The 23,030-nt window shown below is 41.1% G+C and overlaps 1 long non-coding RNA gene across 1 annotated transcript; it reads right to left on the bottom strand.

Moving 5' to 3' along the window:
- Positions 1–15,722: 15,722 nt before the first annotated feature.
- LOC116545023 lies at positions 15,723–22,045 on the bottom strand. The gene is made up of 2 exons (XR_004266146.1): positions 21,413–22,045; positions 15,723–17,574 (listed from the first exon to the last, which is right to left on the bottom strand). It is a non-coding gene; the product is annotated as an uncharacterized LOC116545023 (long non-coding RNA).
- Positions 22,046–23,030: the final 985 nt, after the last annotated feature.

Below are 23,030 nucleotides of genomic sequence, written 5' to 3'. Positions count from 1 at the left end.
CAGGTCAAAGGGAGGCGATCAGCTCCTGGAGGCCGCAGTTGTTCTCCTGACACCCTCCCCAAGGGTCTCAGGTATATTTCTGTGGTCCATCCCTGGGCCACACCTCACCAAACTGCATCTCCAGCCCCATGGGACCCGAACCCTGCCCATGCTATCTGATCCGGAATCCAATGGAAAGAGCAGTCCTGAGTCCCCCCTCACGGTCTGATGCGCGCTCCTACTCCAGTCAAGCCCAACAGGAAAGTCGGATCAAGGAGGTACTGAGGTCAACACCGGTGTCCTGCGCTGCTTCCAGCGTTCAGCCTCCTCCACCGTGCACCTGTGCGGCAGCGGCTGGACAGCGCCAACATTGCAGCTCCTCAACCCGACACCTGAATGCACACGTGCAAGCAGCCTGACACAAGCGCCAGCGCTGAGCTGGGGCTTGCGTCACAGTGACAGCCACCGTTGCCTTGGGAACCGTCTAAGCAGCTTGGTAAAGCAGGGGGCCTCTGGGGCAATGCCTCAGCGTTGGGCAATGCCCTCCCTCTTTGGGCACCATCGCCATGCCCCTGCCATTTTAGGAATCTGGCAGGCCTAACCAGGCTGAGAAAGGTTCCGGCGGGGCTTCAAGGATGCCCAGGGCATCCCTAAGTATCCCCACGATGCTTTAGGCCTGCCCAGACAGTGTGAAGGAACCCCTTGTTGAAAGCCCTCCCAGCTGGCTTTTCCAGGTATGGCCTGCCTGCCTGCGGTGGGGCTGCTCTCTCCCCAAGGGGCTTCATGGCAGAGGGCAGAACCCCGCAGCCTCAGGAGTTGCCTGACAGGGTGTGTTTCTGTGTGAATGTTGGATGTCTCCATGTGTCTTCCTGTGTGTGTGTAAGTGTGTGTATGTGTGTATCTTTCTGAGTGTGTTGATGAGTGTGTGTGTGTGTTTGGGTGCGACATGCTGACACGAGTGTGGCCAGTGCACTCCAGGTCCGCTTCTCTGTAGTCTGCCTACCTTCCGGTGCGGGTTTGCCTTTGGCTCAGCTTGGGATCTGTGGCCCTGCGTTCTTTGTTTTGCTGGTACTCTCTAAAGCCTCAATGTAGTCGGGTCTGGGTCCCGCCTGCAGGCATCCTAATCACCTGCCCATCCTGAGGGGGATCACTCCTAGAGAAAGAAGAGGGACATAATACACCCAAAACCTAACTCCTCCAAATGCCCTTGGGCCAGCGGCACATCTAGGGCTGGATGGACCCTAGCCATCCTGTCCTCAGGACCCCTTTGAGCCCACCTCTAATTCCAGGGCTTGCAGAGCTGAAGCTTCAAGAGGTGAGTCGGGTACTCTTTCTTCCTCTTCGAATTTCTTTCCTGTCAGAGGATGTGTGAAGAAATCATAAGGTCGGATAAGGTGAGAATACATTCCGCTGAGGTGTGGAGGGGGTCCAGCGCCTTCACCTACAGGACAAATTCTGACAGATGTCAAAGAAACAGCTTCTTTCTTAACACTCACATTTCTGAGTGACTGGATAGCTGTGACGCTCCTGGATCCCTGTGTGCCCCATAGCTTCCACCACCAAGGAAACCCTTGGTCTCTTTATTCCATCAGATGGTTGCATGGTTTTCATAGGAGGAGAGGATTCCAGCCGTGGCTGCAATTGATCTTGATCTTCTCATCGAGGCTATGTTTGCTTTCCTCTGCTGTGGTTTTCTCAGAGTTGAGGGCTCTCTCATTTCTCTGTTCCTGGCTGGGACAGCCACTCAGCACTAAACCTGTTGGCTGCCAGGGATTTCACAGAGCTAAAGAGACTTGCGGTTAGCTGGGTGCAGGCCAGGTGGTGGTTAATGATCCCGGTATGGGGGTTGGAGCAGTTTGCACTTTGTGGGCTCCTCCTGCCTCCTCTGGTGGGAATCCATGAAGGAGGCTAGGACTAGGGCACAGGCCCTCCTGTGGGTGAGGGTGTGCTGTGCTTCTGCTTGGCTCTCTTCAGGGTCCTCGGCGGCATTCCTGAACACACATTTCGAGCTGGAATGTGCCCCAGAAAGCTTCTGAGACACTCTCTCCACCTGATCTGCACCCATGGGGACAAGTTCCAGGTGTTGCCACCTCTGCTGTACAGTGGGTTCACTTCTTTGTGGTTGTCCCTGACTTTTCCAGACAGCACTGCTGAGAAGCATGTGTCTCTGTGCTTGGAGACCAAGACAGGGACCCTTGGTGGGTAGCCCAGCTCAAAGGTATTAGTCAGCTCATGGAGATGGGGAATGTTCTGCTGACACCCTCCCCGAGGGTCTCAGGTATATTTCAGTGGTCCAACGACCCCTGCCACACCTCACCAAACTGAATCTCTAGCTCCATGGGACCCGACCCCTGACCATGCCATCCTATCCGGAATACAATAGGAAGAGCATTCCGGAGTGCCCACCTCACTGTCTGAAGCGAGCTCCTCCTCCACCCGACCAGAAAAGGAGAGTCAGCTCAAGGGGGTACTGACGTCAGGATTGTCGGTGTCCTGCGCTGCTTGTGGCATGCAGCCTCCTTCTGGAGGCCTCCTCTGGCACCACCTCTGGCGTTCACCTGTGAGGCAGCAGCTGGACAGTGCCAACATTGAGGCGCCCCAGCCGTGTACCCGAATGCGCATGCGCAAGCAGCCTGTCCCAGGCCCCAACGCTGAGCTGGGACTCGGGTCACAGTGACTGCCACCATTGCCTGAGGAACTGTCTCTGTGGCAGTGCCTCAGCATTGGGCAATGTCCCCACTCTCCAGGGGATAGCCGCCAAGGTTCTGCAATTTTAGGAATCAGGCAGGTGGAACCAGGCTGAGGAAAGGTCCAGAGGGGCTTCAAGGATGCCCAGGGCGATCCCCAAGGATCCCCACATTGCTTCAGGCCTGCCCAGATAGTGTGAGGGTGCCTCTGTTTGACATCTGTAAGCATAAACCAGTCTCTTAGGAAAAAACTTGAAATTCCTTGAACAGGAGCTCAAAATGAGGAGGGGGTGAAGTGCGGGCCTGTACTAAAAAAATACTGCAAAGAAAGTACTGCCTTTGAGGAAAAGCCAAATTTGAACTGGAGCAAGGTCCTGAGGAGACATTGTTCTGTAAAGAGGTTTAAGGATGTAGCGTTTATTTTCTGAGATTAGTTTAAAAAGGAGAGGATCAAGAAGGAGACAAGAGAACAGAGTAGATGTTACATAAACAGCCAAAGATGGCTTCTGCGCATCTCATACTGTTTCCTTATTTACAGCTGGTGAGGACCCACCAGCCCAAAACCTGCATGCATCAAATTCAGATTCTTACACACCTAAGTACTAAGTACTTTACAGATAGCCCAAAGGAGACTATGTTTAGCCATTTAGAACTTGCCTGCTTTACATATTCCATAAATTTTTACCTGGGTGATGGCAGTCAATTATAGGGTTGGGTGGCATGAATGTCACTTCACTGACTGACCTTAAACATACAAACTTTAGGGCCCAGTTATCCTGATGCTAGAACCAGCTGAGACCTCTAGTTGCAAAACATGAGTAGAAATCTACAGGGACTTCTTTTTTACTACATGTAATAAAATATGGGTACCAAATTAATAAAACTAAGGAAAATATAATGATGAGAAATAAGGATATGTTAACTCTTCTTAGAGAAAAGAAATATAATCATGGGGGGAAAGATTGCAATTGACACTATATCCTTTAACTAAATTAATATGTTTCCAATTTTTTAATGTAAATTTGTCTGTTTCAATATATTGTTTTTCATATTTTATGAACAATCTATGTAGACTTTTATAAATTATATGTATAATTTGGGGAATTCTATAGAGTATTCTTTTTTTTTTTTGAGACGGAGTTTCACTCATGTTACCCAGGCTGGAGTGCAATGGCGCGATCTCGGCTCACCGCAACCTCTGCCTCCTGGGTTCAGGCAATTCTCCTGCCTCAGCCTTCCTGAGTAGCTGGGATTACAGGCACGCACCACCATGCCCAGCTAATTTTTTGTATTTTTGGTAGAGACGGGGTTTCACCATGTTGACCAGGATGGTCTCGATCTCTTAACCTCATGATCCACCCGCCTAGGCCTCCCAAAGTGCTGGGATTACAAGGCTTGAGCCACCGCGCCCGGCCTAGAGTATTCTTTTGTAAAACAGAACTTGTGTGTTGAATTTGTTGAAAGCAAGTCATGTATGAAAGTTTAAAAATAATACATGGAAATAAAGTGCTAATGCGGAGGTAGAAAAAAGTGCGCTTATATGGATTTAGATCAAAAACAGATTTGATCCTTTGTACAAATGTTTGTTTAATTATCGTTCTCTTTGAAAGGGTTTCCTTCTCCTCCAAACTTTCAATATCTGTAGTTGAATATGTTTGAGACTCAGAATTGCATTTAGAAATAGAATCTATAAAATTATGTTTTTCTAAGGAGTATAGGTTGAAATTTGTGTGTATGCTTGCATGTATGTGTGCCTATATGTGTGTTTGTATTGTATTTATGCAAATGTGTGAGTGAGTGTGCATTTGTGTTGGGTAAATACGTGTGTCAAGGGGGCATTATAAAGATATTTTCAGATGCATTTAAGATAGGAAGGAAGAGCTAGAATTCTCAGGGCTGAAATTCAGTCTCAAGAGACTCAAAGCCTGATTAATGTCCTCTTATACTGTAAAGGTTCCAGTTATTTTCCAATCTGTGCTGGCTATGTTTCTTTTGAGTGTGAAACTTCTATTGCATTAGAGGAGAGCCAGATAATCTGACCCAATAGGTGGGGCAAAGAGGCCTTAAATCATGCATATTCTCAATATAGCAAGTAATTCTGAGATGACAGATGAGGGCAGACAAAGCTTTTGTGTTTACCAGGTGGAGGTGAATTAATTTAGGGTAAGAAAGAGCAAGATGGAAGGCAACAGGGCAGGACCAGGAAGTATTTCCTAGCTTTATTTCTTTAAGTTTTTAAATGGCCACCTGATTTAAGTTAAATCTCATAAATCCTGGCATAAAATTCTATAACACAGGTCCTTTTAACCAAAATCAGGGTTATTAACTGATTGCATGATCCTAATCCATATTCTCGGTTCACTTTGGTAAAACAGCAGCAAAATCATAAATCAAGCTCTTTGCTTTATATTTTAAATTAAACTGAGAAAACATGGTTGTCAACTTTCCTAAATAAATGTATTTTTAGGATTTAATTGAAAATTTAAAAGAGCTGAGTCAAATTTTTAATAGGAGAAAAAACATTTTTTAAAGAAAATATATGCATAGGTCAATGTAAAGGATTCTGTGACACTTTTTGAAAGTTTAAATCTTTGTCAGTCATGCATCATTCTTTCTAAGAATAGAATATGAATAATTTCTGCCTGCAGAGACTCATGAAGACTTGATAGTTAATGAAAACTAACCATGGGAAAGAACAAAATCCAACAGTTTTCTGCTATCTAATTATCTCAGCATAATTAACTGTTTTCTAGTTTTAGTTCCTAAATCATTTTTTTTCCAAACTTAGTTTCATAGTCTTTTTTATTACACAAATATGATAGTCTATTATATATGTGAACTGGAGAGAGTACGTAAGAAATAATTAAACTCACCTGGATTTCTTTATTTCTTTTTAACTTCATCTCCACCCCCTAAGTTTTGAATGCAAATTTAAAATACTTCTTCTCTGAAGACAATCACACCATCACTATTTCTTCCTTCTCACTAAAATTCAATGTCTAGGATGTATCTAAATAAACACAAAGAAATCACAAATTTGAAGATAATGAGTGGTTTTGCTTGAGAAAGATTTATCCATTCTCAAGACTTATATCTATGTCCATAGCAATCACTGTTAATCATTTGGGTATATCCAAACACTTGATTGAGGTTCACATTTTTTCTCTCAAATGTATTAGTTAATAATTTATTAAATTTGTTTAAGTCTCAAGGAGCAAGAGAGTAAAGAGCCCAAGGTGCTTTCTTCTTGATCATTAATGTAAGTATGGTTAAAGCCAAAGACAAGGCCAGTAAATGAGAAAAATGCAAATGTTTTTCACATTCCATTGCTGTTTTGACACAGCAATTACATTTGTGCAGAACAGCGAGATTGTTCCAATTCTATTCTCCCAAACATAAATCTTTAAAAAAGAGGTTACATTTGTGACTGTAGCTCATGGAGCATCAAATCTGGCATCCTGAAAATCCATATGTAAACCACAGTTATATCTTAAACCTGTCAAACAAATAAATGTACAGAAGCAGTAACTTATGTACTTTATAGACGGTTTTGCCCTTTTAGAGCAAAAGCCTAATTTTCAAGTGTTGATATTTTGACTTCTGGCAGTGCCTGGGAGATAACTGAGATTCCAAATGTGAATTTTACTAGTAAAATGTGATTCAAAAATTGCTTTATCCTGTTCTCCCTACATGTGAGACAGAGAAGAGAAATGCTGGTTGTTTGTGAGCTTCAGGCAAGGGGAAACATATTGCTAAGCACAGAAGCCACACAAAACTTTGCAGGTTTTCAGTTTAGAAGTCAATTTGAGCCTTTCCCAGTTCAAGTTCTACTCAGGGCCGGCAAAACATGACTTTCTGAGCCAAAGAAATAAGGCTTAAAAAGGCTTATAAAACAGGCTCACAGGCTTCTTGTACAACAAATAGCTCTTACACAATGGCATTTAGATGATTTAAGTGTAAACGAATCAACGACACATGGATTGCATTTCCCTTGAAATATGCATTGGTTTGAAAATGAAGGGAAAACTCACTTGCCAAAATCCTTTTTGGGTTATGCTGCATCAAAAAGATTTGGAAAATTACTTTAAATGTTTGGAAGAACCCCAGACATCGGGTTCAGCCACCCCTAGAGATTAAATCAGTGTCCTTCATCAAATGATAACCAGTCCCCTGTTTTGCAAAGACATTTCTTAAAAATGTCAAGTCCCAAACCTGACGCTCCTGAAAACTGACTTGCTTAATGCTTGAATTGCTAATTCAATGATAGGGTCTTATTATGGAGTCTTCCCCAGAGATCAGGCAACGATTTTCTGTTAGTTAAGCCACTAGAAGTACATTTCAATTTTACCCAATTTTTCAAGTGTGGTTAAAGATGTAAGTTCTCTCTGTCTTGTAGGTAAAAATTAATGTTTCTAGGGAGCCAAAAGGAAATTGAGTTTTAAAGCTGAATGAAAGAACTAAATAATCAAAAGTTAAAAGTGGAAAACTTGTTTGTTGTAAATATATTCAGGCAGGAGATCTGACATCACATAGCTGTTAGCATACTTATTTAAGAACAAGAAAAGGAAGAAAAGAAGGAAGGAAAGGGAAAAAGGAAAGAAGGGAGGGAGGAGAGAAGGAAGGAAAGGAAAAAGAATGAAAAAAATAATTGAGTGGTAAAGTGTCTTTGGAACCAACAAAAGATTGAGTGAAGTGCCAAACATAAATTATGTTTAAGAGAAAAAGGCAGTTTCATGAAGATAGCTAGGCAGCAATAACAACAAAATAACAATTACGACAAATTCAAACAGACCGATGCACAGGAAGGTGACATGGTGACGTGAGTGAAAAATGTGTTGGCACAAGTGAACAAGGCATCAAAAGTGTAGCAGGAGCGGCCGCGGGAAAGGATCTTTTGGACACTGAAGACAGGAGGAAAGAATTTTTTTCAGCTGGGAGCAGGTTGGCATAGGTGCTTTTAACAGCCAAGCTTGTTTAAAAAAGGGAGGTTTAGCCTTTATATAGGGTTATACTTTAGATGTTACATGTGGAAGAATCTTAGATTCATAGTTTTAGGACTCACATGTGAAAAGGTTTTAGTTTACAGTTTTAGGAATCACATATGAAAGGGTTCCAGTTTACAGTTTTAGGACTCACATGTGAAAAGGTTTTTGTTTACAGTTTCAGGAATTACATATGAAAGGGTTCTGGTTTACAGTTTTAGGACTTACATATGAAAAGGTTTCTGGTTTGATCTTGTTTTAAGTAAAAATAGTGCCTTCTGGAGAGTTTCCCCAAGGCCTAGCCTGCTGTTTTCAGGAAGGAGATTCAGGAGGCGCCAGCCGGCCTGCTCTCTCTTTTATTGAGATGCACAGTGGATGACAGAGGGGGAGGGAATCCCAAATGCCTAGGTCTTCCTCCTCACTAGAGAAGGGGTGCTACACTGTTAAAAGAAAATGAATTAAATGTTGAAATCGTGAACAAAGAAAAATTACAGGATGATAACTAAACTGAGAGAAAGTCTGCAAAGGTACTCAGTAACTGAGCTGAGGGGAGTATAAAAAGAGATCATCTAAAACAAGTGATGTGCTGTTATTTAAGTCTGTGCAGCCAAACAGCTTATATTAAAAAGACTAGTTCAGATTTTGCATGCAGTTATGATGCGAGAGCAAACAGCTTTCAAAATTGTTTAATGACCTCCCTGTAGGAAGGTTAACAGGATTATCACACAGTTCACTGGAGAATGGACAGCAATTCTCAGCATGTCCCTCACTCAACATGTAATTCCAATATTCTCCTTTACAGAGAGGTGCAAAAGCATTGTGCTACTCAAAAGCATTAGTTGAAGTCAGGATGCTTTTAATGAGGGAAGTTTAACATAAAAGGGAAATCAGGAAGGGAAGAAAATGGGTGCTATAACCTGAGCTCTTTTAGCATAATTCAGCCCAACCAACTATGGAGGTGTCTGGGAAGGCTGAACCCTCTAGACATTTTAGTTTGGTCTCCTCACATCTGCATAGGCTGCCAGCATCCTAGGTAACTAGTGTGACATTCTTTGCCTCTGACATGTTACTGCTCCTCTGTTCTGCTCTCCAGCCACTTCTTGTTAAAGTGGGGAAATATTCTCCACCTTCTCTTCTGTTACGCAGTTTACAAACCAGTACAGCTTTGCATTGTCAGTGTGCTTGGACACTCTAATGAGAAAAATTAGGGTGTGGGAGAGCAGTGATGGGAAAGGGAAGAAATCAGTCCAGAAAGTACTCTGAGCAATGCTCATCAGTTGTGGAAGAACAAATCATACTTTTTCTCTTGGAACCATCTATTATTTTTGCCATAGACTTAGATTCTCTGGCTCCTGAGAAATTGTATTAATCAGGGTAATTAGTGCCAAGTCCTATAACAAAACAACCTTAAAATCTTAGTGACTTCACCCACTAAAGGTTTTTCTTTTGGCAACTTTCCATTCTATAATTCTGGAATCTCAATTCTTCCATCTTGTGGTAGAATTATTTTCCAGGGCCTCTGCAGAGTTTTCTGCTGTATCATCTGTATTTAGCTGGCTGGCTAACAATGAGTGAGGAAGATCACATGACACATTTTGTGGCCATGACTGAATGTAGTGAACATTACTTCCATAACTGGACTCCAGTGTTAACTGCAAAGGCTGCTGGGAAATGTAGTTTTTCTATGTGCTCAGTAAGAAAAAATGTGATTGATGAATATTTAGCTCATCTCTGCCATATTCAATAAGCGGTTTTTCCATCCCTAATGTAAATTATACCTCAGTGGATCTGTCTTCTCACCCTTTTCTATATGTTCAGGTATGTCTGAATTTATGAACATTATTTAATATGGAAACAGAAAGATTAAGGTATACATAGTTAATAAGTGACAGACCTGAAATGTAATTCAGATTCGCCTGAATCTCAAGTTATGTTCTGCCTTAAAATTTTATACTTCAGGAAGTGACATCAGGAAGAACATCAGATTGGGAGGGACTTGACTCCTTTGCACCCCTGGAGTTAGACTCTGAGATATCAGACCTCAGTGGCATCAAAGTTTGGTTCAGTTAGTACTATAATTAAGGGACGTTAAGGGTACTTCTGAGGTTACAGAGCAAACTGAGATTGATGTTGTCTTACAGTGGCAAGAAAGTGAGGGTCATTGGGAAATAGTCAACGTCTCCTCCTCCAAGTTGGATACAGGAAGAAGGACATGTTAAATGGCCTCAGAAAATATGTACACCTCTTCTTCACCTTTCTTCAGAAGGCTGAGGGACAAGTTAAGGGAAGGCCATTGAGAAGAAAAGACAAGATTGGGCTTGGATTTCAGCATCATGCTTACACTGTAGGTTTTCTTTTTTGGCAACTGCATGGGTATGGATGTATTTTTACCTCACAGAGGCTCAGTTTTCTTGTCAGTGAAATGGAGATAGTGAAATGCAAAGTAATAAGAATTAAATAATTTATACTAGTACTATGTCTAAAAATCAGAGACATTGCAACTAAAAATTTCTCCATTTTTCTTTTTATTAACACTTTTTCCTTCATATATGTGCCGTCAAGGGGAGGCAAGATGGTGTAAAGACAATTCTCCTGGATGATATGGAAGATCCAAGAGACAACATGGTAAATAAATAAATAAATTATTAATCAATTTCTTCATTTATCCATCCACTCATTTAGTAATTCATTCATTCTTTCACACATCTACCAATATATACTCACTGCTGAGAAAACATCACAATGGACATTAGAGAAATCTGAAAAGGATAACATGGCCCCTGCTCTCAAGATTTGTGTTCTCTAGTGGAGGAGCAGGCGTATAAACAAGTCAAGGTAATTACAAGGTGAAATGTGATAAATGACATATTTAAATTAAGTACTGTGATAGTGCAGAAGAGGGAGACTAGAGCAGGGAGCATGCAAAGTTTAAGAGAAGCAGCAGCATTTATGTTGGAACTTGAGGAGTGGTATTTTTCTGTTAAAGGAGAAATTTCAGAGCAATAATCTAATTGGCAGGGGGCAAAAGTAAGTCTTCTGAAGCTAGGCTGGCATAGCATCAACACCAGTTTTCTTAGAGTGTTTATTAGATCAATAAAAATGACTCAAGTTTTAAAGATGCTTTATTCACAGTCATAAATTTATAAAAATAAAAAAATTTATAAAACATTTCTTCTTTATACATATTTACCAAAATATTAATAATGTATACTATTTTAGTTAGTTTGCTTGGGGACCTGTATTCTTTGGCTGCCATAACAAAACATTGTAGGCTGGGTGGTTTAAATGATGGAAATTTATTTTCTCACAGTTGTAGAGAATAGAAGTCTGAGGTCAGGTGCCAGCCTGGTCAGGTTCTGGTGAGGGATCCGTTCCTGGCTTGCAGATGGCCACCTTCTCACTGTGTTCTCACATGGCATACAGAAGAGTCTGGTGTCTCTTTGCCTTCTCATACCTCATTTAACCTTAATCATCGCCCTAAAGGCCCTATCTCCAAATATAGTCACACAGCAAGTTAAGCCTTCAACATGTGAATGTGGGGTGAGGTGGGAACAATTGAGTCCATAGCAGGGGCTGGTGGAATTCACCCCTTTGTGATTTCTCTGCCTTGGAAACATAGGTATAATCCTATGTGAGGACAGATCAGAGAGGTAATAGGAGTAGAATGATTTGCTTTACCCAGTAATGCCTCAGAGTTGTCACAAAAAATCAAATGAACAATGTCAGTATGATTCATATACGGTAAGGCAATATCTATTTGAAATAGTAAACTAACTGACCTAGTCTTGCCTTTTAGAAAAACCTTTGAAGATTCTCATAAGACTAGCTATACATTTCAGAATTTTCATTGCTAGTTTGCTAGGAAATCCACACAGATTTTTACAAGATAGCTAACATTTTTATAGCTGTGTTGAATTTTATTTCTTCTTGCAAGTAATAGGCATTTTTCATTCTATATAATTTAATCATAATTAATGTCATGTTCTCCAAAACAAACATATATTGCTTGTAGCAATAAAAATAATCACTCTTAGTTGGCTAAGGAATGTGGGGACATCTAAAGGTTTGCAAGAAGTTGAGAGTTAATTTCAAAGAGATGCTATCTTTCAAAAGTAACTACCTATTTAGAAAAATGTTGCCAATAAAAAATAATAAGTTTTGATTCTTTTCATGTTTAGTTCACATATCATGACAATAATTCTGCTTCATAATTCAGGTTCATTTCTCATTTTACTTGTTCTGTATTTAATACAGCTACCTTGTGCTATAAAAAGGGAATTTGGACAGGATATATGCTGGTGTTAAACTGTTTTTGTGTCCCTTCATTCAGATCCATCTCTGGGGAAATCTTGGCCCTGGGGAAATCACGTGGTGTGCTCTTTTTCCTCTACTTTGGCATTTTCATGCAACAGAAAGTACATTTGACTGAACAGCAATACTCTGGAAAGGTTAAAGAAATCACAGTTGGGCCAAGTGCAGTTTAGGAGGTGTGTGTGGAAGGAGGAGCAAGGCCAAAACAGGCTTTAGTCCATAAGGTACTTTGTTAGAATTAGAAAAAACATACCACTTCCCCTGGGTGGACACAGCCAACCTCATGCCAGGGTATATGGTTTGGCAAAGAGAGTGAAGGCTGGACTTCAGCTCCCATTTGCCCCTTCAGGTGGGCAGGCAGCGATTTGGGTCAGAGCCAAGTTGAAGACTAAATGAAGAGAATGGCTCTTCACTGTACCCACTATTATATCTTGCACATAATAAATAGCTGGAAGATGGTGAGTATGAGTGAATAATTTAATCATAATTACATTTGAACAGTACTCAATTCTTTGTAGAAGACGATATTCCAGAATGAGCTTACAAGTCTAGATTCCAACGCTTTTCTACTAATCTGAAGAAAAGTGTTTATGAGCAGTGTGGTCAATTTGTAAAACTTTCCTCTTGAATAAGATGAAGGATAGTGTCAGAAAAAAATAAACAAAAATTCATGTTATTTAGTCCATTTTCTGATCTGTCAGGTAAATTTGAATATGGAATTATCTACATTTTTGTGTGAAATAAAATGATGTTTTCCCTTTCTCAAGTCAGCTCAACACACTTTTATGTAAATTCTCCTGAGAGGAGAGTGCTGTGCAAAGCCAGAGGCTGAGATGACAAGTGATTAATCCTTTCGCCTTAGAGTGTTCCTTTACAACCTAGAGAGATTGAAATGTATGCTCAGGGTACAACACAATGGTTTCCTCTTCAGGTCTAAGACCTGAATATGTTACTGAGGATGACTTTGCCAGAAGGTCACTTGTAGTTTGGTTACTTGGAATTCAAAGCATGTTACCCACTGCTTAACATCACTCACCAGCCCCTAGGAACATATTTAGTCCATATGTACCTGCAATAATTTCTGTAGAATATGACTACCACATGCGAGAATGATTCTAAAAGAAAACCCACCAAATAAATTCTGAAAAAATACAATTTGTGACTTACTAGAAACAGATCGTTCCTGGTGTAACATGTAACAGTTTCTCATTGGTCGTTTCCCACAACAAGTCAGGCCTGCTTACTAAGGTGAAGAATGGGAGCTCGGATTCACCCTGAGGCGTGGATGTGGAAGGAATAAAGGACAAAAGTAGAGACACATGAGGCAGCAGAGTTGAGGGTAGGCTTGGTTTGGCATGGGTGAGGAAGAGGAATATAGTAGTGGGTGACTATGGACAACCAGAAGACAGGGAGTACCTGAATGATGATAGACATGAAGACCAAGAAACTGGGAAGAGAGGTGGACATCAGGAGGGAGGGGGCCAAGTTGTTATTTTCCAACTTCATAGAAATTGTAGCAGTGCCAACATTTTGCTCCGCTACTGAAAACCATCCTGGAAACTATCAGGTAATAGGAGCAGTAAAGAACATAGGATTAATGAGAAAAAATAAGGCGGCTATGATATGTGGAATATACTATAGAATGTATGCTCCACATGGGTAGAGAATATGTATTGTTTATTGCTTACTTCCCAGTGCTTAATCCAGTTCCTTGCACTCTGTAGGTGGTAAGTATATGTGTGTGTGTGTGTGTGTGTGTGTGTGTGTGTGTGTGTGTATTATTTAATTAAGAAATGAATGGGAAGAGCTTTCTAAGTGGAAGTGGATTTTAAAAAGTCAAATCTGGCTGGGCGCGGTGGCTCATGCCTGTAACCCCAGCACTTTGGGAGGCCAAGGCAGGTGGATCACGAGGTCAAGAGATTGAGACCATCCTGGCCAACATGGTGAAACCCCGTCTCTACTAAAAATACAAAAAATTAGCTGGGCGTGGTGGTGCATGCCTGTAGTTCCAGCTACTCGGGAGGCTGAGGCAGGAGAATTGCTTGAAACCAGAAAATGCAAGTTTCAGTGAGCCGGGATCGCGCCACTGCACTCCAGCCTGGTGATAGAGTGACACTCTGTCTAAAAAAAATCAAATTTATGGGCTATTTGCAGACGATTAAGCTACTCTGATTGTTGCAAGTGGAGATTCTTGAAGAGTGTGGTTGTCTGAATTCAGGTGCCAACTGTCACCATCTCTGTAACAATGGGCAAGTTTTGGTGTCAGTTTCTTCTTTCATGAAATGTGGTCATTTACAGCATTTGCTTCATGGGATAAATGTGAGGGAGGATGAGATAATGCAAAGCATTTTGTACCTAGCACATAGTGAGTCCTCAGTACATTGTAGGTGTGATGATGAGGATGGTGACAACTTTGCTATTGAGAGCACTTCCCAGCTCTACAGAGAGGTTTCAAGTTTTTCAAAGGTAAGATCATACTCTGCCCTTGTGAAATCTGAAGGAAGAAGGAAGTGATCTCTCTGAGAATCTTCTTTAGGCATATTGGAAGGGTGTGTGTGGCCTCGAGTCTGGCAGCGACAGAGCTGAGCAGAGCTGTTCACAGCAAATCTGTGATGATTAACTTCTTATCTGTCTTCTAAGCTGTAGATGGCTCCTTCTTTGGGAAGCAAGTTAGAATCAGAACTTGGTGCCTTTTCTTCCATTTAATTAATGCCTGCCTAATTTTATAGAAAGTATATAAATACGATTTTTGCATATTTGTACTTATAATTTTCTGTGAGGCTTGCCATGAGGTACATAGCCATGTAAATAATAACCTTCTGATAAATACCTCTGGCCTGAATACTTAACATTATTTTTTATAGCCATATTTGGGTAATTTAACAAGTAGAGGGAGGGATATTGCTTAACCTAACCTTTAAGTTCTCAATGACTAGAACCAAGAGGTGAACCTCTTATTCCTTTCAGATTATATTTTGCTGGGGGATTTAGGTAGATTTCAGCTAATAGCATCCGAGATTCCTTTTGCTAATACTTTCTTTCCAGTTCTTGTCAATCTAACTCAAGAAACAGACAGCTGTCTATGGGCTGCCACTTGAAGATTATGAGGGCATGATCCGTGCATTCTGTTTTTAGCTTCACTTTTAGTGAATATAAAATTAAATCAGGCCATGATTTAAATGCCCTCAAATCCTGAGTAAGTTTCCATACAATTTCTGCAACTTTTAGCAAGAATCAATTGGGTGCAGCTGAGTGACTTTGCTGAACTTTCTTTGTACTGTATTTGTAAGCATGGGCATCAATGAGCAGATTTTATTAGAGGTAACTTTGTTTTCTTTTTTTTTTTTTTTTTTTGAGACGGAGTTTCGCTCTTGTTACCCAGGCTGGAGTGCAATGGCGCGATCTCGGCTCACCGCAACCTCCGCCTCCTGGGCTCAAGCCATTCTCCTGCCTCAGCCTCCTGAGTAACTGGGATTACAGGCACGCGCCACCCTGCCCAGCTAATTTTTGTATTTTTGGTAGAGACGGGGTTTCACCATGTTGACCAGGATGGTCTCGATCTCTTGACCTCGTGATCCACCCGCCTCGGCCTCCCAAAGTGCTGGGATTATAGGCGTGAGCCACCGCGCCCGGCCCAGAGGAAACTTTGAATAATTGGGAGAAATGCCTTTTCTTGTTACCAAACATGATTTTTAAAATTACACAGAAATCAGCATTGTCAAGTCTCACAAAGTGCAATCATAAGCAGAAGGCTTGAAATCTGTTTTTGCTTAAAGCCTTTATTTGATTTAGTAAAAACAACAGCAATAAATTGTATTCGAAAGCACTTTGATCCCTTTGCAACAGTATTATCACAAAAGCGGGGTCTACAAAACATTTCCCTTTTTTCATTTGGGTCAATTTTCCATAGGCTTTCCAAATCATAGAAGTCTGTGTTTATAATTCCAGAGACAAAGGGTTGTTGAGGATGTAGTGCCCGACACTTGAAACTTGGTATTTTTAGACAATGATTGTGCACTAATCTTACATTTATTATCTTGAAATCTTCTATGGAAATAACAGAATCCCAAGACTTGAAAATGCAAAAATGTGTCATTAGAACACTTAATACAAACATTCCTATTCTATCTTTCTCCTAAAGTTTTCAGATTTATTTAATCTTTTCCCTTTATTCTTTGTTTCCCCGAAATAATATTTTAATGTTTGAAAAGCTAGTAGTCAATATCTGTAATTCATACTCCATAGGGATGTAAATAGTAATAACAGGGCAGTAAGTTGAGGGATACATCTTTGGCTAAAACTTTACTGTAAGAATAATTCTTGAATGGCTATAACTACATTTAATTTTCTTCTGATGCTAACCCTGTCACATAATATTGTGTACCTCATTGATTCTTCCTCATTCTTTTACCAAATTATTGCCCCAGAATAGATTATTTTAAATATTCTCCAAATTCTTTAACAAATACATGCTATATTTAATTTTCTTCTGATGTTAACCCTGTCACATAATATTGTGTACCTCATTGATTCTTCCTCATTCTTTTACCAAATTATTGCCCCAGAGTAGATTATTTTAAATATTCTCCAAATTTTTTGTTTAACAAATACATAATCATATTTGTGATCTACATGACAAAGATTGCATGCAAGTTATAAAGGTATAATTTTACTTTTATTCTTCAACAACCAACCCCTCAAGAAGCCAAGGCAAATGGAAGAATCTATTTTAAGTGTGATGACACTGAGGTGTAGAAGTTAAATGGCTGGCTTGCTTAGATGGTTAGTGACATAGTAGCTAGAGGGAGTCAGGCCTCCTGATCCCTACGTACAAGATTCTCTTTACTATGCTGCACAAAATGTTAATTGTCAGACAGACCTCTAAGAGGTAGAGTGTTGGCGAATTTGTGATGAGACAGCTATAGGGAGCAAAGGAAACCCATTCTCTGAAGTTTATTATGGCATTCCTGGACATCTAGCTCCCTGGATGCTTCTCTGAATTAGTCTTAAGGTGTAATGGTGATTTCAGGCATACTAGAATACAGCATCGGAGACCTGGGGAGGTCCAGGTAGTAGACTGCAATACCTGAGTTATTAAATATCTAGGTCATCCTTTATATAGGGTTGTAATGTACACTCTAGCTCCTGACTTCAGTGCTGGCAAAAAGGAGAAAAAAATCCATTTTGGTAAAATGTAGTCAGGCAGCAGTTTGTCTTTCCAAGACATTACTAGGTATTATTACAGAATGTGAACACCTTTCATTCTTGACAAACAGGAAATGCATGCTGCACTAGTGGTATGTCAATCAGAGTGACAGCATCAATTTTATGGTTTTTTAATTCATCCCCACCTCCTGTTGAGCCTTTTGCTCATCCCAAATTATGAATCTTAAAAGGTATGTGATTAGGAAGAAAAAATAAACGTCTCTGTCTGTGTGAACTCCTGTGTAAAGGGCATGGAGCCAGATGTTTAAGAGATTTGTAAAGCAGGTGCTAACCACTCAATGAATGGACAAGCAACTTACTTTTCCTTAAGCTGGCAGTGCCCCTGCATGCTTTCACTATGGTACTTCACTAGTAGCTCAAGCAGATCGTTGTTTTATATGCATTGCCACCTTTGAATTTGTAAGAAACGGAAAGAAAATAATGTATTTTAAATGCTATATTTGTCAGTCCATGATGCTTCAGAATTATATTTTCAATTTAAGTTTTGAGTGTCTATTTCTTTTCTTTTTTTTTTTAAATTTATTTCTTTTAATTTAAGTGCATACTATATCTGGTGTTTCTCCCCATGTTATCCCTTCCCACCCTCCTCTCCCTCCCCACCCACCGTCTCTCCCTTACCCCCCGACTGCCCCCAGTGTGTGATGTTCCTCTCTCTACCTGAGTCTATGTGCTCTCCTTGTTCAACATCCACCTATGAGTGAGAACATATGGTGTTTGGCTTTCTGTTCTTGTGTCAGTTTGCTGCGAATTATGGTTTTAGCTGTGATGTTTTGTTGCTTTTTGATATATTAAATAAACACAAAGCTAATCCTGGAGCCTAGCTTTGAATGAATCAAAGCAATGTCTCTCACAATTCTTTTCTTTCCACTCCTTAATTCTTTTCTTCAACACATAATGAAAACAAAGAGCATTGTCAGTTCAGTACATAGTGAGACTGTTTAAAAATAAATAAATAACATGTGCTTATGTAATGTGTGCACACATACACACACAATCTACTTCGCAACAGGGGGTTTGAGCCTAGGGTGTCTGAATCTGTCCTCCTGTGCTCCTTTCTTGTTTCTGGTGAGCAGCGATTTTTCTTGTTTTTCCTGTGCAGCTCCACCTGGACTCCATTTGCTGCCACAAACTCTGCAAGTATCATACACTTTTTAAGATTTAGGAATGTGATCTTATAGTTACTGATTGGAAGGTGACGCAATAATTAGCATTTCTCAAGGTCAATTTCTTTTCCTGATTCTGACTCCTAAGAGAATATTTCATTGTTGACAATTCTCTATTTGCTGATAGAACATGAGGACATATTTCACTGATCTTTAATAAGAATTCTCACTGTGTGGTGGCCTCCATTTTTAAATCACTCTTGGCCAGGTCAGCCTTAACCTTAACATTTTTAATGCTTGAATGTTCTGGCAAGAGTGCATGGAGACTTCAAGTAACTCATGTGGCATTTTGTCGTACAGAATTTTTTATGCTGCTTTTACCACAACATTTTTCTGATTCAGAATTAGAGAATGCTGGTTCTCTTCCATGCAAGACAGCAAGTATAAAAAGTAACCAAGAACACATCTTTTTCTAGTGGAGCACCAGCATAAAATATTGAGTTTTGAGAATCACGATAACTAGGTATGTACAAATGTGGTTAATGCAGTAAGACCTGCTGTATAGGGAGGCAATGCCCTGCAGAAAAACAGCCTTTTTTACTTGAGAAGAGATAAGAGATCAAGGATCCTGTCAAAGAAGTCACCTATGAGGGCTTGGTCACATTCTTCATACATGCAGTGTTAGCATTTCCAAAGTGAATTTACACACTCTATCTCGCTTGATATCTCAGTTAGGTATTCTGCAACTGTGTTATAGGCAAGGGAGTTGAAGCTTATAAATGTTAAACAACTTGCTTAGGTTCACATAGATAGTGTTGCAGCTAGATTTTGAACCCATGGTTCCTGACTCCAAAGTTAATACTCTTCGCTCTATCCTATAGTTGCTTACTATTAGAAACACTTATTTGATACTTCTTTGTGTTTGAATTCCAATTAAATTATTTTATTATGGATTCCTCAATAACGCTGACATGTTCTATAACAGGGATTTGCACGTAGTGCACATGAAATGGGTACTTTTGCTTAATAGTTTTCTTTACTCTCTCTTCATGTGGTATAGCATTTAATCATATCACAAATGTTTACAGTCATTACAAGGACCTGTTATATTTTGAGAACATAAGGTGGTTGTCATGAACTGAAGGTTTGTGTCCCCTCAAAATTCATGTGCTGAAGGCCTAACTCCCAGTGAGGCTGTATTTAAAAACGCGACTTCTAAGGATGTAAAGTAAGACTAAGTGGGGTCATAAGAGTGGATTCTGATTTGACAGGCTTAGTGTCTTTTTAAGGGGAAATATCAAAGAGTTGTATCTACCTCCCTCTCCACCACATGCACACAGTAAAAGAAGCCATATGATGACATACAAAGACATGGAAACAAGAAAGACTTCTACAAGCCAGGAAGTGAATCATTTGGAAGTTCAAACATGGCTGCCTAGCCTCCAGAACTGTGAGAAAATAAATTTCTGTTGTTGAAGTCATCCAGTTGGTTGTATTTTGTTATGACTCCCTTAGCAGACTAATAAGGTGATTAAAGCCACATCTCATTCAAGCAGCTTGTTTTCCTGTGGAGTGATTGGAGAATAGTCCTGGAGATATGGGTGAGTTGAATGTATACCCATGTGCTTTGTCCCTTTGGAATTAAATATCAAGGTTATTCCACTAGGGTCAAAATACCCTCAAAGTCAAAACAGCAAAGTCAATATTGTTGAAAACACTCTATACTTTATAGAATTGCACATAGTAGTTCCTGAGTCTGCACGGTCCTGATGTAAAAGTGAGAATGATGGCAGAAAGGACTTCAAAGAGTTGAGTCTGTGTCTTGAATGAATAGTAATTTTCCAGAAAAACAGAAGAAAGTGCATATTCCTCAGAGAGAACAATTATATAAGAACAGTTGTGTAAGTGAACATGCTAGAATCCTAGATTCTGGAGACTTAAAGTTGGTATGGTTAGAGCTCAGGATGTACAGAGAGGAGCTGTAGAAGATAAGGTTGAACAGATAAGAGCCAGTTTTCTAAAAATCTCTGTAAAGTTTAAAAGTCAGACTTTGTAGCATGGTGGGGGCTAGAGAAGAGATAGCATTAGAAGAAATACCTAAGGTGGGTGATGGGTTGCTGAGTGCAGTAAACCACCATGGGACGTGTATACCTATGTAACAAACCTGCACGTTCTGCACATGTGTTCCAGAAATTAAAATATAATTTAAAAAAAGAAAATAATTGAAATCTGAATAGTTACACAATCAAGTTTGCAGTTCAGAAAGTTACTCTCAATATACTGTGGAGACTGTACTAGAACCTGGTCTTGGGATGGAATTTCAAGGAATAATGCTGGATCATAAATTCTCTACGGATGGTAACAGAACCTTTGTCTTTGACATTAACTTCTGAGCTAAAAAACTCAGTTCAAGTATTCAGCCACTTCAGAAGTCAAGTGACACTTCCTTCTTTTAGCTATGATATTTAAATAGCTCTTATTTCTTGGGAAAAAAAAGTGACTTTTGTTCTTGTGGATGCCACACATCATGGACGATACCCATGCTCTGGATCTCGTCAAAACCTGAGTGGCCCCAAATGAGTGAGCTGGTGGCCTGGTGAGAAATCCAGCATTCTCTACTTCTTCTTAACATTCTTAAGTTTCAGCTTTATGAGGTGCCACATTTTGCTATGCTTTTAGCTGGACCTGCTTGAAATTTCTTAATCTGAGGTTTCAGGGAGCAGTAAAAAGAACAAGTAAACATGTTCCCGAGCAATTACCAATGAAGCCCTGAGTCCAACAGGATTCATCTAATACATAAACTTATCCTCTCCTGGTCAAGATACTTTAGATTGGAAGTAGTTGAAATATGGGCGGAAGCTCATGTTTTTGTGGTGTGAATTAGATTTTGTGTGTATCTGTGTGCCTAGTGCATTTTAAACTATTGTAAAAATCCCTATTCTTAGACTCCTCTAAGAGGAACTCACTTGTAAACAAGGTGGGCAATTCTGTCTTGTGATTACTATGCCGTCCCCCAAGTCATCTGCTCATTCTTTCTTCTTCAAACAAATTAAAATATTCGTCCACTGGAGAGGGACTGTCCTCACTTTTATATACCACATAGAATGCTTAAAACTGACTTTACCTGTGAGTGCCAACAGCAGTGATGATGTGGTTATCCTGACTGTAAGGCCGGCTGCCTTGTCGGGAGGTTGGACACGCCCACCTCTGCACTCGGCACCTAGCTCTGCCGCAGTGCTCCCCTGGAAGGCTCCAGCTAATGCAAGGCTCCTGGCCGGTTCTCCCACCGGAAAACGCGCCCCATCTCAATCCCGCTCCCCTGGAGTCAATCAGAGCACCCAGCTGTTGCTTGCTCCTCCTAGTCATAAAAACCCCACGCCCCAGGAAGTTGGTGCGACTTCCCTGGCCCCTTTTCCCTGGGACCATGGAACTTCACCCGGGAGCTAAATAAACTGGCATTTAATCTTCTTATGCTGGTCTCAGTTAACTCATTTTAAACTCGGCAATAACCCTTACGACACTTGCAAATGCCTGTCTTCCTGTGTACGTGAGCAATGGCCCGCTCAGGCCGCAGGGACGAATAAAAGCCACCAGGCCGCGGTCGCGGGCGGGAGAGAAAGAGGGTGCCCCAGCGCCACAGGAGTACAAGATTGGACGAGGCCGGGCGCGGTGGCTCAAGCCTGTAATGCCAGCACTTTGGGAGGCCGAGGCGGGTGGATCACGAGGTCAAGAGATCGAGACCATCCTGGTCAACATGGTGAAACCCCGTCTCTACTAAAAATACAAAACATTAGCTGGGCATGGTAGCGCATGCCTGTAATCCCAGCTACTCAGGAGGCTGAGGCAGGAGAATTGCCTGAACCCAGGAGGCGGAGGTTGCGGTGAGCCAAGATCGCGCCATTGCACTCCAGCCTGGGTAACATGAGTGAAACTCTGTCTCAAAAAAAAAAAAAAGATTGGACGAGCTAGTGTGGCAGATGCTGCCGGCGCTGCTCTGCCTGCACCGCAGGCTCAGCCCACCTCCCGGCTTTGGCTTCGCTCTCGGTTCCACACCCGCAACTGGAACTGGCAGCACAGCTGCCGAGCCGCCTCTGCAGTCCTAGTGTCACTTGGCTTTAAGCTCCGCAAGCCCCTGGCAATAGGCAGGAACTGCCTTCAACATGGCCACCCGTATGGGGGGTCGTGCCTGGCCGCCACCCATCACCCGCTGCCTGGCTTAGGGAGGGCCGTTTCTTGGAGAAGCTGCCTGTGCACATGGGCCTGGTGATCACCGAGGTGGAGCAGGAGCCCAGCTTCTACGACATCGCCAGCCTCGTTATGTGGTGTATGGCCATGGGCCAAGATCACTTGAGCCCAGGAGTTCAAAACTAGCCTGGGTAACTTAGTGAGACCCGTCTCTATTACTGTAAATTTTATATTTTAAAAAAAAGGAAAAAAATGAAAGGTGTTATTTTTCCTTTTTTTTTTTAAGTTCCTGAACCATAGTAGATAGGTGACAATTACAAAATTAACTCCTTACTACACAGTTAGTAATATTTTGTACTTGAAAATTGGTAAGAGAGTAGATTTTAAGTGTTCTTACCACACACCAAAAATTAATGGCTGGGTGCAGTGGCTCACACCTGTAATCCCAGCAGTTTGGGACGCCAAGGCAGATAGATCACCTGAGGTAAGGAGTTCAAGACCAGACTGACCAACATGGTGAAACCCCTCCTCTACTAAAAATACAAAAATTAGCTGGG

Source organism: Sapajus apella, unplaced genomic scaffold, assembly GCF_009761245.1.
Source record: "Sapajus apella isolate SASKATOON/1434 unplaced genomic scaffold, GSC_monkey_1.0 scaffold242, whole genome shotgun sequence".
NCBI classification, from domain to species: domain Eukaryota; kingdom Metazoa; phylum Chordata; class Mammalia; order Primates; family Cebidae; genus Sapajus; species Sapajus apella.
Note: the sequence above shows the minus strand (reverse complement) of the source record. Positions and strands in the feature narration are given on the sequence as shown.